General features: G+C 38.7%; 1 long non-coding RNA gene across 1 annotated transcript; it reads left to right on the top strand.

The window, feature by feature from the left end:
- Positions 1-13,116: 13,116 nt before the first annotated feature.
- On the top strand, positions 13,117-13,854 carry LOC134791868 (uncharacterized). The gene is made up of 2 exons (XR_010144352.1): positions 13,117-13,571; positions 13,604-13,854. It is a non-coding gene; the product is annotated as an uncharacterized LOC134791868 (long non-coding RNA).
- Positions 13,855-15,447: the final 1,593 nt, after the last annotated feature.

Here is a 15,447-nt window from a genome sequence, read left to right as displayed (position 1 = left end):
TAACCTTTTAACTACCTATGTCGAAAACATTCGTACCCCCGGATGAAATTAGCAGTAAACTGAATAAGTGAAAATGCGCTGCTCGATTACTTTTTCTTTCAACTTGAGCTGCTAGTCACACCGTTGTGCATTTTTGAGATTTTTAACCTTGGATAGTTTTTAACTATACTACGAATACATACTATACATAGATACTTCAAACCATGATTTCATATATTATAATTAATACATGAACCTAATATGCATAGTTGGCGCTCATTACTAATAAATAATGCTTAAAAATGGAGGCCAAAACTCTCCGAAAAAAGCTCGAAAAGATCGTGAGCTTCACTGTAAAAAAATATACAATACAGGTTTTGAAACGTGTCACCTCTGGAGTTCATAGGCTATGGTGAACGCATTTATACCCAATAATTTATTATATTTTTATACCCGTATCCACATTAGTATAAAAATATTTAGACGAAGATACCTGCGCCAAAGAAAGCCATCGTTATTTTTATTTTTTATTTTTCTTAATTTTAATATGTACTCGCAGTATTGTCTATTGGTACTATAACGAACATGGACGCAAAATTTGAATCCATTCACACATGTAAAATTAAGAAATTTTATTATTTTAATCTTTATTGCACAATACATGAAGGTACAAATGGCGGAATTAATGCCTTAAGGCACTCTCTACCAGTCAACCAATGGGTCAAACCAGAAAGATTAAGTAGGTGCTGTGTCTTTAAAGTAAATGAATTTGTAAACAAGACAAATTTTGAGAGTTAGGCAAGCTTAAGAACCGGGCCTTCTTTGCGCAGGTACCTTATTATAAAAGTGTAACAGTACGGCTACCACCAGTTTTGACGTTGGATAGTGAATAGAATCAGGCGTTACTTTGCGGAAATCCATACTAATTAAAACCAAAATATTACTTTGCTAATCCGCGAAAAGATAACGTGCTAGTCAATCAGTGCTAACCCGTTATACTTACTTGCGTTACGTTACTACGAATACGAATTTTTCCATCTCACTCACACTTGCACGGTAGGGGGAGTGGTCAAGGTATAAATATGGCCGACCATTCTAGACAGGTCATTCCGTTGCCGGGCGTCAGACCGTCAACAACTCCTGAGGATGCCTCGTAGAGAGGCGAAACACGTGTCGAGGTTTATTCTTTTGGTGGTGGTTTGTTATATTTATTTTTGCGGTGGGAGGGTGGGAATATTAATTGCATATAAAAATACGCAAGTAAGTATAACGGGTTAGCACTGATTGACTAGCACGTTATCTTTTCGCGGATTAGCAAAGTAATATTTTGGTTTTAATTAGTTTTGACGTTGACATAACGCTCACGTCTACGTAATAAACTTTCTGTACATCTCGCTTGCACTAATATGCCAGTACGAACGAGATGCATAGAAAGTAAGTTACGTAGACGTGAGCGAATATGCCAATGTCAAAACTAGTGGTAGCCGTACTAGACGGTGTTCACAGCGGCCATCTAGTTTTCCAACAACACGTTACTCTGTTGTTTTTCACGGGGGAACCATTAAAAGTCTGAAGCCGTGTATGCGCCAACTCCATTAACAACTCTGTTTCCACTAATAAGCAAGATGGAATGACGCGCAAAAGGTTACTGTCCGCGAAATATGCCAGCAATTAACATGCCAACTGACATTTGTGTGAGTAAAGATCCCATCCGGATTCAGACTGCATAAGCGTAATTACTGCAGTATTGCGGCTCGAAAAATCTGCTGACTGCATTCTATAGGAAACGTCAAGTTATATTACGTTGTTGCATAATTTTTTTCCCACTTCAAAATTTTCTTGATATTTTCAGTAGCCTCGGGAATATTCTAAAATAAATGTAGTATATAGTAGAATGTTCTCGAATCTTTCACGTAGGGTATATAAGCGAGGGCTTGTTACAGGGATTTAGTTAAAATCGATAAAATGGACCAACAACATCTTCGAGTGATTTACTTATACGAACACCAATTGGGAACCAATTCGAGGGAAACAGCAAATAAGATCAATACTGCTTTTGGCCCAAACACTACTACCGATCGCACAGTACGAAATTGGTTCCAGCGCTTTAATGAAGGAGACACAAGTCTAAAAAACATTCCTCATACTGGTCGCCCCGTCACGTTTGACGAAGAAGCATTGCGGCGCGAGCTTGAGTTGCATCCGGATTCCACCACCAAGGATTTAGAGAAAACTCTTAAATATCACTACAGTACCATAGATGGGTCGATGGGTTACCGTAAAGTTTTGTCAAGATGGACGCCTCATGCTTTGACCGATGCTCAACGTGCATTACGAGTCAACATTTGTGAAAGTCTGCTGTTGCGCCCCCAAAGAAAGAGCTTCCTGGAGTCGATCATCACTGGAAACGAGTCCTGGGTCTTGTACGAGAACGTTACACGAAAAGCCTTTTGGATGCCTTCCGATAAACGGCCACCAACACAGCCGAAAAGCAGTCCGCATGGCCAGAAACTTCTCCTGTCAGTTTTTTGGGATTCACAAGGAATGTTGTTGTGGGAGTTACTGGACGACCATCAGACTATCAATGCCGAAGCCTACGTGAATAAACTACAGAAGTTGGCGAACGCTGTTAAAGAAAAAAGGCCAAAACGACTCGAAGTATCATTACTTCATGATAATGCAAGACCACATACGGCGAAAACGACCTGTAAATTTCTAGAGGAGCTCGGTTTGACAACAATACCTCATCCACCTTATAGCCTTGGTCTAGCATCTTCCGACTATCATCTTTATCGGGCTTTGAAACAGCATCTTCGTAAAAAGAAATTCGAAAATTCCGGCGACCTAAAAAATTACCTTGCCAACTTCTTTGTCTCTCAGCCACTTTCATTCTGGGCTAAGGGTATTGAAACTTTGCCTAGCAGATGGTTACATGTTCTAGATAATGATGATGATTATATTGTCGATTAATTGTTTCAATAAATAATTATTACAAAAAAAATAGTTTTATTCCAAAGTGGGAAAATAATTATGCAACAACCTAATACATGTCTTGATAAGATGACCTTTTGACCTTTCCTGCAGCAATGTAGCCGGCAGCATTACTGCCGCATTATTGCGGCGCAACATTGCTGCCACAAGTTTGTGTGTGGTAGAATATGTTTCTTTGCATCTCGATCTCTTTCTCCATATGCATATTACCCACCCCACCTGTTTGAGCTTTAACCGATAATTTTGTATGGTTGATAACAAATAAAGAACATTTAGTTATATGAGACGACTTATTTTTTCTAAGTGGCCAGTCCAGGAATTTTTAGTATGCCCTAAGTGGCCTAAGTAATACGGGTTGAATGCAGTTTGTACATATTCTTACCTAGAGACAAAGTTACGGGATAAAATGGGGTAAATAAATAAGTGGGTAAGTAAATAGTTAACATAAATTTTCAAATTGCACAAGATAAAAGTAAATGCTTAGGTACATACCCAAATAATTTAAAAAAGATTTGGTTATCAATTCGATAAAATATAACGTATTTTTTTGAAATCTTAATCTGAAAAATGCTCGTAATCTGAAATCTCGGGTAGTTACTAATAACATGGAAACGCACTAGGTCTTGAGTAGACGATTTAATCTGAGCTGGATACACGACAATGCATAAACCGACGCTACCGTTCCTTTCGCGGGAACCCATCTTGACAGCGTGTGTGGGCTGACAGCTACGCTGTCAGTACGCTGTCAGTTAGGGCACGTTCAAAACCCCGCTAACAGATTCGGCCATCTGACCATAACCGTCGCCCACGACGGTTTCTTCCACCTGTGCCGCGCTGAACATCACCACCAGTCTCTTCGCAGCTCAGCTCAGCAGCGGGACTCACTATAGCTCACTAGCACTTCTGAAATGATGCATGACTGGCGTTGCTTGATCAACGAACCACAGAACAGAATAGGTAAGCACCACACTGCTCTATTAACGAAAATAAGGAACGGGCTCACATCTGACGTCATTGTTGTAGATGTAGATGATGCGTGCTCCACGCAGGGCCAGCACAGGAGACATTGCGCTCGCTCGGCTCGCTGGGCCTCGGCCGAACAACAAGCGCACAGTTCCACGTCCATGGCTGCCTCCAATGCAGCACATGATCTCTCAATTCTATAATCCATATAATACTTGAAACGTTCCCTTTTACAACAAGGTACACTATGCCTTCAAAACAAACCATGTCTTTCGTAGACCAACCTAAACGGTGAAACATTAGGTATTACAATTTCGACATTTGCACCTTCTTTTTCACATTTCACAGTGATCTGATTTTCTAATTATGTCAATTTTGTATATTAAAACTCAAATTACGTCAAACATAATTATGGGTCATCTAACTTTACTTGTACTTTATATTACATTTTGCCTTACCAGCATCAACTTTGTTACCATTCCTCGATGTTCATCTCAAGCCATTCAAGCCATAGGCATGAGGGAGTTCGCAGACTTCATCACCGCACAACGAATGCGGAAGGCGCCGTTATCCACGTCTCTCAGGTCTTGCATGTAGAGTAGACACTGAACATCTCCGCCCGAAAGCGCAGTAACCATAAACATCAGTGTGCTGAACTGAAAACAGACGTCACCGCAAGAAGCGTCGTGACAACAGGCATCACCGCCCAATGGCGTGTGAAAACATACGTCACCGCAAGAAGCGTCGTGACAACAGGCATCACCGCCCAACGGCGTGTGAAAACATACGTCACCGCAAGGAGCGTCGTCACAAGAGGCATCACCGCCCAACGGCGTGTGAAAACATACGTCACCGCAAGAAGCGTCGTGACAACAACCATCACCGCTCAACGGCGTGTGAAAACATACGTCACCGCAAGAAGCGTCGTGACAACAGGCATCACCGCCCAACGGCGTCTGAAAACATACGTCACCGCAAGGAGCGTCGTCACAAGAGGCATCACCGCCCAACGGCGTGTGAAAACATACGTCACCGCAAGAAGCGTCGTGACAACCACCATCACCGCTCAACGGCGTGTGAAAACATACGTCACCGCAAGAAGCGTCGTGAGAACAGGCATCACCGCCCAACGGCGTGTGAAAACATACGTCACCGCAAGAAGCGTCGTCACAAGAGGCATCACCGCCCAACGGCGTGTGAAAACATACGTCACCGCAAGAAGCGTCGTGGCAACAACCATCACCGCTCAACGGCGTGTGAAAACATACGTCACCGCAAGAAGCGTCGTGACAACAACCATCACCGCTCAACGGCGTGTGAAAACATACGTCACCGCAAGAAGCGTCGTGACAACAACCATCACCGCTCAACGGCGTGTGAAAACATACGTCACCGCAAGAAGCGTCGTGACAACAGGCATCACCGCCCAGAGGCGTCGTTGAAAACAAGCACCAGCGCACATAGGCGTCATTGAAACAGGCGTCACCGCAAGAAGCGTCGTGACTACAGGCATCACCGCACCGAGGCGTCGTGACTACAGGCATCACCGCACCGAGGCGTCGTGACTACAGGCATCACCGCATACAAGCGTCGTGACTACAGGCATCACCGCACTCAGGCGTCGTGACTACAGGCATCACCGCACACAGGCGTCGTGACTACAGACATCACCGCACACAGGCGTCGTGATAACAGACATCACCGCACTAAGGCGTCGTAAAAACAAATATCACCCCACAGGTGTCGTGAGTACAGGCACCGCCACACAGAGGCGTCACGAAACCAAGATCACCGCACTGAGGCGTCGTGAGAACAGGTATAACCGCACATAGGCGTCATTGAAACAGGCGTCACCGCACACAGGCGTCGTGAAAACAAGTTTACTTCATCCTCTTGCCAGTCTCACGTGTAGACGGCTTACTGTTCAGCTCATCTCACTGCCAACCGCAATCATGTCATCGCGCTCAGGCCACCGAGTAGCCTCATTTCACATTATGCCGCATCAGCCATGTCAACATTTCTCGCTGGCAGCAACTCGTCAAACACATGATATACTTGCTTATGTTCTTCTGAAAACATACTAAAGGCAGTAAATTGGTTCATGCAAACATGTAGCACCAATGGCTTTATGCAGCTTCATGCTGTTTCATACCACTCAACCATGTAACCATGTTACATTACATTATATGCTTATTAGGTCTACTCATCTTTCTAAATACTCACATTTTAGCAACTTCCAAAATACAAAAACATTTATTCGTACTTCAATTTAATTATTTTACTCAGTTTAACTTTGCATTCAAATTGTTTTACTTGATTAACATGTCAATCATAAACTCAGGATTACTCTAGCCACATAATCTCAGGGCTAGAAAACTTAATAAACAAACACCTCATTTTTATATTATCTTGGGAAATATACAAATAGCAGTTAATATTTTTTTTCATGTTAGCATACTACTCATGATGTAAAACATTGCAGTTTTATTACCATCATTCATTACTTCCATACATTATTAACATTATCATCCCTTACTCATAATTCAGGTAATAGACTTCACAATGATTTGTAAATTGTTTGTCATAATCAGACTATTGAGCACTCACCTACCCGTATATGGCTACCACCAGCCTCGACACCGACACTCCAGCCGGCACAAATACCCCCCATACACCTCGCCTGCACTAACATGCGAGTACGAGCGAGATGCACAGAAAGCAAGACACCAAACGCGAGCGCCATTCTATTCTAGTGGTCAATTTTGCCCTTAGTTCACCTTGTGTATACTTTGCACAATAACCCACCAGGCAGCACCACGCTTGTGTCAGTTGCATAGACCCATTTTCCATCACAAATACTATCTGTGAACATAATGTAAGAACACACACACTCACAAAAGTAATACTTTGATAACAGTAAATCACCATACTTTACATACTGCACTAAAACTGTGCATGAATAAAACCCTTATGCATATCATCAATCCTCGCTGCTAGTAAAAGTCATTTGAGATGTGTTAACAACATTTGACCTGATAGTGGTCAATTTTGTCCTTACTTCCTCTTGTGTAAACCAACCAACTATAAGAAATATTAGCATCACACTTGTATTAGTTGTGCAGGTCAATATTCCATCACATTTACCATCTGTGAAAATAATGTAAGCACACACTCACAACACAAAAATCATACTTAGAAAACAGTTCATCTCCACAACGTTACATACCCTGTGGCAATTATTGTATATGAATAAAACATCTCATTATTCTTTTTGGCTTGTAAAACTCATTTGAGGTACTCAGGTAGTAGTTACTTGTCATTACTTTTTCTTGTGTGAACCAACCAGCTATAAGAAATATTAGCATCACACTTGTATTAGTTGTGCCAGTCCATATTCCATCACATTTACTATCTGTGAACATAATGTAAGCACACACACACACAAAACACTAAAATAATGCTTAGAAAACAGTTCATCTCCACAACTTTACATACCCCGTTGTTAGGAATAAAGTTGCTACTCAGCTGATACTACCCCGGTGAGGCCCGGTCAGCTTTAGCAATATTGCACTTATATTACCTCTTTGAACATTAAAAATTCATTCAATACAAGTGATTGCTTGTCTTCATCATAATTAATATTGAATTCAGCATTTTTTTCAAGATACCAAGTACATTGATTGTACGCTACAATTAAGAATTTCAAGTTTAAAGCCGCCAAGACTGGTTCCATGACATGTAATATAATTTTGATCACTTATATACTTTCTCAACGGCACAAACTAGACTATGTGCATAATCTCAAAGAATACAATAACACACTTCACAGGTTTTAGGTAAACATTCACTACAACATATTGAAATGTACTTACACCTTTCAATTTAAATATCTCACAGTATTTTATTACCTGTATTGCTATCATAAACAAACCACTTTGCTGTATTGTAGGCCAACATCATACTGGAAAGGGATATCAGTCATATTATTTGTTGCATCCAAAGGTATACCGGTGTTAGAGATGTTCACTTTGTTCATATAGGCCTGCCGTAGCAAACTGACATTAACCACCAATTTGTTGCATCATCAAATACCTACATTCCTTGGAGTTGGAGTGATCATTTCTGTTCTGCAAATTAAACACAAGCACACCACAGCCACACTAAGCCTAGTGTGGTATTATATTAACAATGCATGTTATGCATGCATTTATGTAACAATAAAGTATGTGAGTTCCATACAAATAACACACCAAGGCAATCAATACCATACCAAATGATATACAATGCACATTCTTTCACAGGACTTAATGCCCAAACAGTAAAGAACAAACTCCCATATCATTTTATGCGTTAGGTTATGCGTAAGTGCGTAATACATTTTACTCACACAAAACGTTCAGTCGGTTTAGCAATTCAACATACCTGCATTCAGGAATGGCAAAAACCATTGCCAAATATTTTATAAATGCTAATAATGTTTCATTTGACTCTGGTAATCGTGATCGAGTCTTGCTGACTCGCCTCGTTCACGTAACTTACCGGCAGACGATAATACTGTACTTACGTATTTTTTCTCATTTATTTGATTTGTAACAATTCACACATTTGCTAAATAGGCATTTGTGCAATACATTTAAACACTTCGCGACCCAAAACCCAGTGCATTTTATCAAAATAGATACGCGTCCATTTTGTACGTAATGATGCTACTTCCAACACTACGATTTCGTTGGAGAATCAACTTATTTGGCCGAAATATTTTGTGAGCATGAATATTAAATATCTCGCTTCTGAACTAATAACATGGAAACGCACTAGGTCTTGAGTAGACGATTTAATCTGAGCTGGATACACGACAATGCATAAACCGACGCTACCGTTCCTTTCGCGGGAACCCATCTTGACAGCGTGTGTGGGCTGACAGCTACGCTGTCAGTACGCTGTCAGTTAGGGCACGTTCAAAACCCCGCTAACATTACCTACTTAAAAGGATACATCACAAACTCTATAAATTATTACTGAGTACCAGCCGTATTCGAACAATGAGATACGTCAAATACTAGATACTGAAACGATATGGATCGGATATGTCAGTGTCAAACAAGTGTCAAAAGTGACGTTTCTTCAACCAAAAACGTCACCTTTGACACTTGTTTGACACTGACATATCCAATCTATATCGTTTCCATATCTATTGTTTGACGTATCTTAAAGTTCGAATATGGCTGTTAGTCTTTGATCCGTGAGATTTAATAAGATAGTATAAGTTCTTGTTACATTTTTTTTTTTCGTTTTGAACACACTTTATTACTAGTTAGTATTTTCTTACTTACTGGGCTTGCAAGTTCCTTAAACTGAACAATATTTTTCAAAAAGATGTAAAGGCCTACGTAGAAAGTTACGACTTCAGTACGTTACCGGGAAACCGGGAGTTAGCGGGAAATGGGCAATGTCACTGTAAATGTCCTTGATAATTGGAGTTGCTGACGTTACCGCATAGCTGTAGCGATTGGGACGTTCAAATCCCGTCACCCAATTTATCAAGGAAAATGACAGTGGCATCGCCTATATCTCGCATTCTCGACAGAAAAATTGGCATGTTATAAATTTCTGTCTGTCTATTTGCGCTCGTAGCTAAGCAAGAGAGCAATGAAAATGAGTGTACCTTCAGATTGTAGAGTCAAAATCTAACTTCATTTCTCTGTACTAGTTACAAACGGGCAAACAAAACGCGCTTTTGGTATCTGACTGTTCGTTTATATGTATTTATAGAGTTAGACCAAGAAAAGTCTGCAGCGATTTTGACAGCGATTTGATTGAAGTTTGACGTTTAAAATAACACTTGCACTGCGTGGACTATCAAAATAGCTGCAGATTTTTTTTGGCCTAACTCTATACATTGAGATATTCTTTGCAATCAGCATTTGACACCAGATGTCTAGATATCAGGAACATCTAAGAATAAATTCATATTGAACCCATATTGTCGTGATATCGTCCAACATTCATAAAAGTGCAGCTTTCGGTTTCAATAAGAAATAATGAATACAGGGAAAAGGCAAACAATCGGAAAATATACAGAACTTTATGGCAGAAATACAGGGTTCGTAAAAGGTAATAATGCGGAAATACTCTGCCATTTGGGTCATTGATCACGAAAACGTGTTACCGGCCTGTAAAAACATCTGTGTTGGATTTCGTTAATTCGAGAGCTTCTGATAAACTGCGGTACACAGGTCCCTGAGGTGTGATGCGTCGCATGCTTTCTGTGGTTGACTTTGTATTCTCATTAGAGGGGCGACCTTGGGACTAAACAGGATAACGTGACACCAAGATACATAATATCTATGCGTACTGGAAGATCCTCTTTGTTTTCCTGAGTCTGGTCTTTCGACTCGCCTGTACCATTCGATTACAATGACACCCTTACAACATCAGTAATCAGATAAATGTCTTTTGTTTTTCAAATGATCAACCCTTATGCTATCTCTTCCTGTTGACGTCCATGTAGAATATGAAACAGCTAACATTAAAGTCCACGGGAAGAAGTTCGTTAATTGATTTTATTTAAGATCAACTCTACCTATGATAAAACTACTATTCACTCGGTAAATATATTAAGTAGATTTAAAGATGTATTCCTAGTGGCAAGGTATCCATTCTAGAGCTTTGCGAGGATGCTACTGTATTGACGGTGAGTATCCTACATGTTTCTCTTGAATGTGAAGTTCGGATGGAAACTGCAGCTGCAATACTATTGATATTATGACGCTCATTTTATAAAGAAAATTGACAGATACATCGGCGGCATCAACACCGAAGCAGTAACGTCGCATGTAGCTACAGTACTTAATTTAGCTGCAGTTGAGTCAACTGTTACCTCTTCTCGTACAACTACTGAACTACAGGTGGTAGTTAGTGGTGACTCTGTATCTTTAGGTATTTAAATAAAAGTAAACAAATAATTTGTACATTTTCGGGTAGTTGTATGATTTATTGGTTAACCAACCAAATACAAAAACCGCCTGGATCTGTCACTGAACGGTTTGACTTTAACCTACATTATTTGATCATGTGATGTTTTCATCTACCCTCAACTGGCTTAAGGAGCCATTTGAGGGTAGATTTTGTTTACTTTTAATTTAAATACCTAAAGATACAGACTATAGGGCTCGCGGTCGTGGCTGGTTTTCATGTACCACGTTCAGTTTCCGTGTTACACGACCCCCGATTTGTGGCCCATTCGGCACGTGTAATAAGACTCCGTGTAATTAAGATCCGTGTACTCGGATTCATGGATCTTAATTACACACTGGTTCGCGACCCGTCCTTGTCGTATAGGCGATCTGAGGCTTTATCTATAAGAGAGACGAATTGAATTATTCGTGAATAATAGTAGGTTGTAATTAAATATTGATATACCTACCTATATATACTTAAGAAGTAGTGAAGTAGTAGTAAATAGGACGCAGTTCCGGAGTCATATTATATTGGGACGGACAAGGTTTATTTATACATATTTGAATTAAAGTCGATCTGAGTAATCTTTCTATTTGAGCACGAGCATTGTTCTGTTTTGTACATAGGTACTCAACATGTACACAAAAGTAAATAAATATTATATGATCTAAATACAGAATATTTAGATCATATAATATTTATTCTCTATCTATCTACAGAACGATCTAAATACAGAATATTTAGATCATATAATATTTATTTACTTTTTAGGGTTCCGTACCTCAAAAGCAAAAAACGGAACCCTTATAGGATCACTCGTGCGTCTGTCTGTCTGTCACAGCCTATTTTCTCGGAAACTACAAGACCAATTAATTTGAAATTTGGGCACACATATGTAAATTAGTGACCCTAAGACGGGCACGTAACGTAAACAATTAAATTTTAAACATGGGGCCACTTTTGGGGGGTAAATGAGAAATTAAAAAAATAAAGTTTTACAAACTTTATTTTAAAATAAATATGTTAGAAGTTATTTAAGAAAATAACCAAAAAATGTCCATTCCCCCCATTATCTCCGAAACTACTTGGTCAAAAATTTTGAAAAACATACACAAAATAATTATTTACCTATAGATGACAGGAAAACCTATTAGAAATGTGCAGTCAAGCGTGAGTGGGACTTAATATACGGAACCCTTGGAACACGAGTCCAACTCGCACTTGGCCGGTTTTTTTCTCGTAAATTCTCTATACTAATTCTCTATGCTTAGTAAAAATAAGTAAAAAAAAACCGGGCAAGTGCGAGTCGGACTCGCGCACGAAGGGTTCCGTACCATAATGCAAAAAAAAACGGGAAAAAATGCAAAAAGAAAACGGTCACCCATCCAAGTACTGACCACGCCCGACGTTGCTTAACTTTGGTCAAAAATCACGTTTGCTGTATGGGAGCCCCACTTAAATCTTTATTTTATTCTGTTTTTAGTATTTGTTGTTATAGCGGCAACAGAAATACATCATCTGTGAAAATTTCAACTGTCTAGCTATCACGGTTCGTGAGATACAGCCTGGTGACAGACGGACGGACGGACGGACGGACGGACGGACGGACGGACAGCGAAGTCTTAGTAATAGGGTCCCGTTTTACCCTTTGGGTACGGAACCCTAAAAACATATTTTATTCGTAAAAAATGAATGTTGCCAAGACGTTGACCCACCACAGCACTATATTTAAATTAACTCGTTTGAGTGCAAAAACACCCAGGTAACAAGTATCTATTCCTGCCCTAATCACCGAAAGCGAACTCACGATTTATAGGCGCCGTGAGAATTTAGTGGTGTTGAGCATGAAACGTGGCCATTTGTCTTTCAGTTAATATCCAGTGCTCCAATGTTCTCCGACCCAATTCAATTAGAAGGGCAATCGTTTGAAAAATTCACAGACTAGACAATGATAATATTATATTAGCCAATAAAAATTAAAAATTAATTTTAAAATGTAAGAAATGTTACTGGACGAATTATTGAATAAATAAATGAATGAATGAACATAAATACAAGGCATACAGATACAGCGCATGCATTTATACTACATTCTGCTATTTGGGATGTGAAACCTAAAAATGGTATACATGCAAAACAAAAGGCCCTAATTATTCTTTGTACACAAACACAACTTTAATATTCACACATACATTATGTCATGACATTACATTTTACGAATATTACATTAACCTTTACCAGGCGAAGGGATATATTCCTCCCACATCTTATATCGGTTACCGTAGTCAGGTTTTAACTCCAAACCTCCTACAAAATATTTTGTCAATCCCTGAAAATAGTATTTTATGATCTTCATTCACAACACGCTTCTAAATCGCGTAATGTATCTTTGGCAGCCGTTTGAATTCACTTGAACCCTAATTTCAGTAAACTACGGAGAAATTCGAACACTTTCCTTAATTTCTATGAAACAGAAGTACATAGGTCGAACAATTTTTGATATTTTGTAGATTTTGAGTGTTGAAAGGTAATGTAATCGTAAACATTCATGCATTATTGTGTATGACCAGAATTAGGATGTGGGTTGACATTATCCCATGGCCTTATTAGAGTTTAACTGTGCGGGAGCTATTTATGGCCCGGTAAATTGTCTTGTCATGTCATAAAAACTCACGTAAGTAATAAAACTGTTTTTGTGTTCAACCTAGAGCGATTCAGTGATTGATATAATGTTTCGTAGCAGATTTGGAGTTAAACCTTGACTATGATAACCGATATAAGATGTGGGAGGAATATATCCCTTCGCCTGATCAAGAATATAATAAGACAAAATCGAGTATGACAGTTAATTACTTAGACAGGCGATGGGATAACCGTAACCCACATTTTTATTTCTGGTTTAAAGGAACATCTCCGACTTTCGTAAATACATTTTTTACAAGGCGTTCAATACGGTTGTAACAGTATATACAGTACGTATAAAGACACGCTAGTTCTTAGTGGCCTGGTAAAGGGTTAAAACTTTAAGCTAAAGAATTCGTCTAGACTATAAAAACTGCAACTACCTACATGCAGTTTGTTTTTTAAATTGATATATGGTAGTGTCTTTATCGTCGCTGAAATTTTATTACATATTCTGATACCCTTTATATATGCACTTTTCTTTCTGACTAGGATATTGTGTGATACTTATGTATTTTGCTTTAATGATTCTGAGACTCTTTTAAACATTTTTATTAATAAAAAATATAATTTTGTAACTACTATATTATTGGTATTGTATAAGTTCTGATAAATGCAAACTATGTGTTTATCAACTTCATAATAATGCCACTAGTTAACATGTTTTGTAACAAGTAAAACGTGGTTCCGGTTAAAATCTATTGCTTTTTTTGCTTATATTACTTTCTTGTTCGTAATTTTGATCTGATCCGTTTGGCTTTCTGACAATCCAGGCAAAAGCGTTAAAAGTTACTGTGATGTGTTAATTATTTAAACACAAATTAATCAATGTAGTTTATTTATTAATAAGACACTATATCTCAAAGTACACGGCCGCCATCATTGGTATAGACAAACCACCATAAAGAGAGTAAACATAAAGGGGTGGACATACACCACAGTTACGTCTGTTTTATTATTTCACAGTGGCACGTGATGTTTATTAATTAGCAGGTATCTCATGTAGGCTGTGTGTTGGTACAGCGGTGGGATTAGAACAACATGCGGTTACCCCGTTTTGGCCCAATCACGGCTGGGTTAGATTTAACTGAAATTAATTTCAAACGCGTACGAGTACAATATGCGTATTCAAATGAAATCTATTTACCACTAATCGATGTTTAAACGATTATGTCATTGGAGCAAGCAAAAGCCTATTAAATTATTAACGAATTTGATCAATTTATTTTAAGCTATAACTTCTAGTAATATAAATATGTTATAATAAATGTTAGATTTATTATTTCATACACGGTAGTTTTATAATTTTATTACAGTTTATTGTCGCAAATAAGGAATCTCAAGCAGTTTTATCTCTTACGACACCGACGTTCTTTGAGGGGTGAGTCGTCGTACTAAATGTATGGGAGGGTTTGAAGTTAATGTTTGGGATATTTCTGCTTTTATTTAAACAAGTTATTAATGTAATTTTACTAATTGGGTGACGCACTTTCGATATCAATTTGAAGTTTTCTGATATCTGTTATATTTACGGATTTATCGCCTAGCTACACTTAACGATTACACCCTGTAGGTATACTTTGATAGTTTATTTGTTTTGGCATGTATGTAATATAGCCACTTTATGAATGAATTTATTAATAATGTGTCCATACAATTTTGCAGCCGATGTACACATATCATTCTGGCTAAGCATCAATTTTATTTCATACTAGCGACCCACCCCGGCTTCGCATGGGTTAACAAATTACCTATATACACCTTAACCTTCTTCATGAATCACTCTATTGATAGGTGAAAATCGCATGACAATCGGTTCAGTAGTTTTTGAGTTTATTGCGAGCATACAAACAAACACATGTAAACAGACAG

Source organism: Cydia splendana, chromosome 6 (assembly GCF_910591565.1).
Source record: "Cydia splendana chromosome 6, ilCydSple1.2, whole genome shotgun sequence".
In the NCBI taxonomy this organism is placed as follows: domain Eukaryota; kingdom Metazoa; phylum Arthropoda; class Insecta; order Lepidoptera; family Tortricidae; genus Cydia; species Cydia splendana.
Note: the sequence above shows the minus strand (reverse complement) of the source record. Positions and strands in the feature narration are given on the sequence as shown.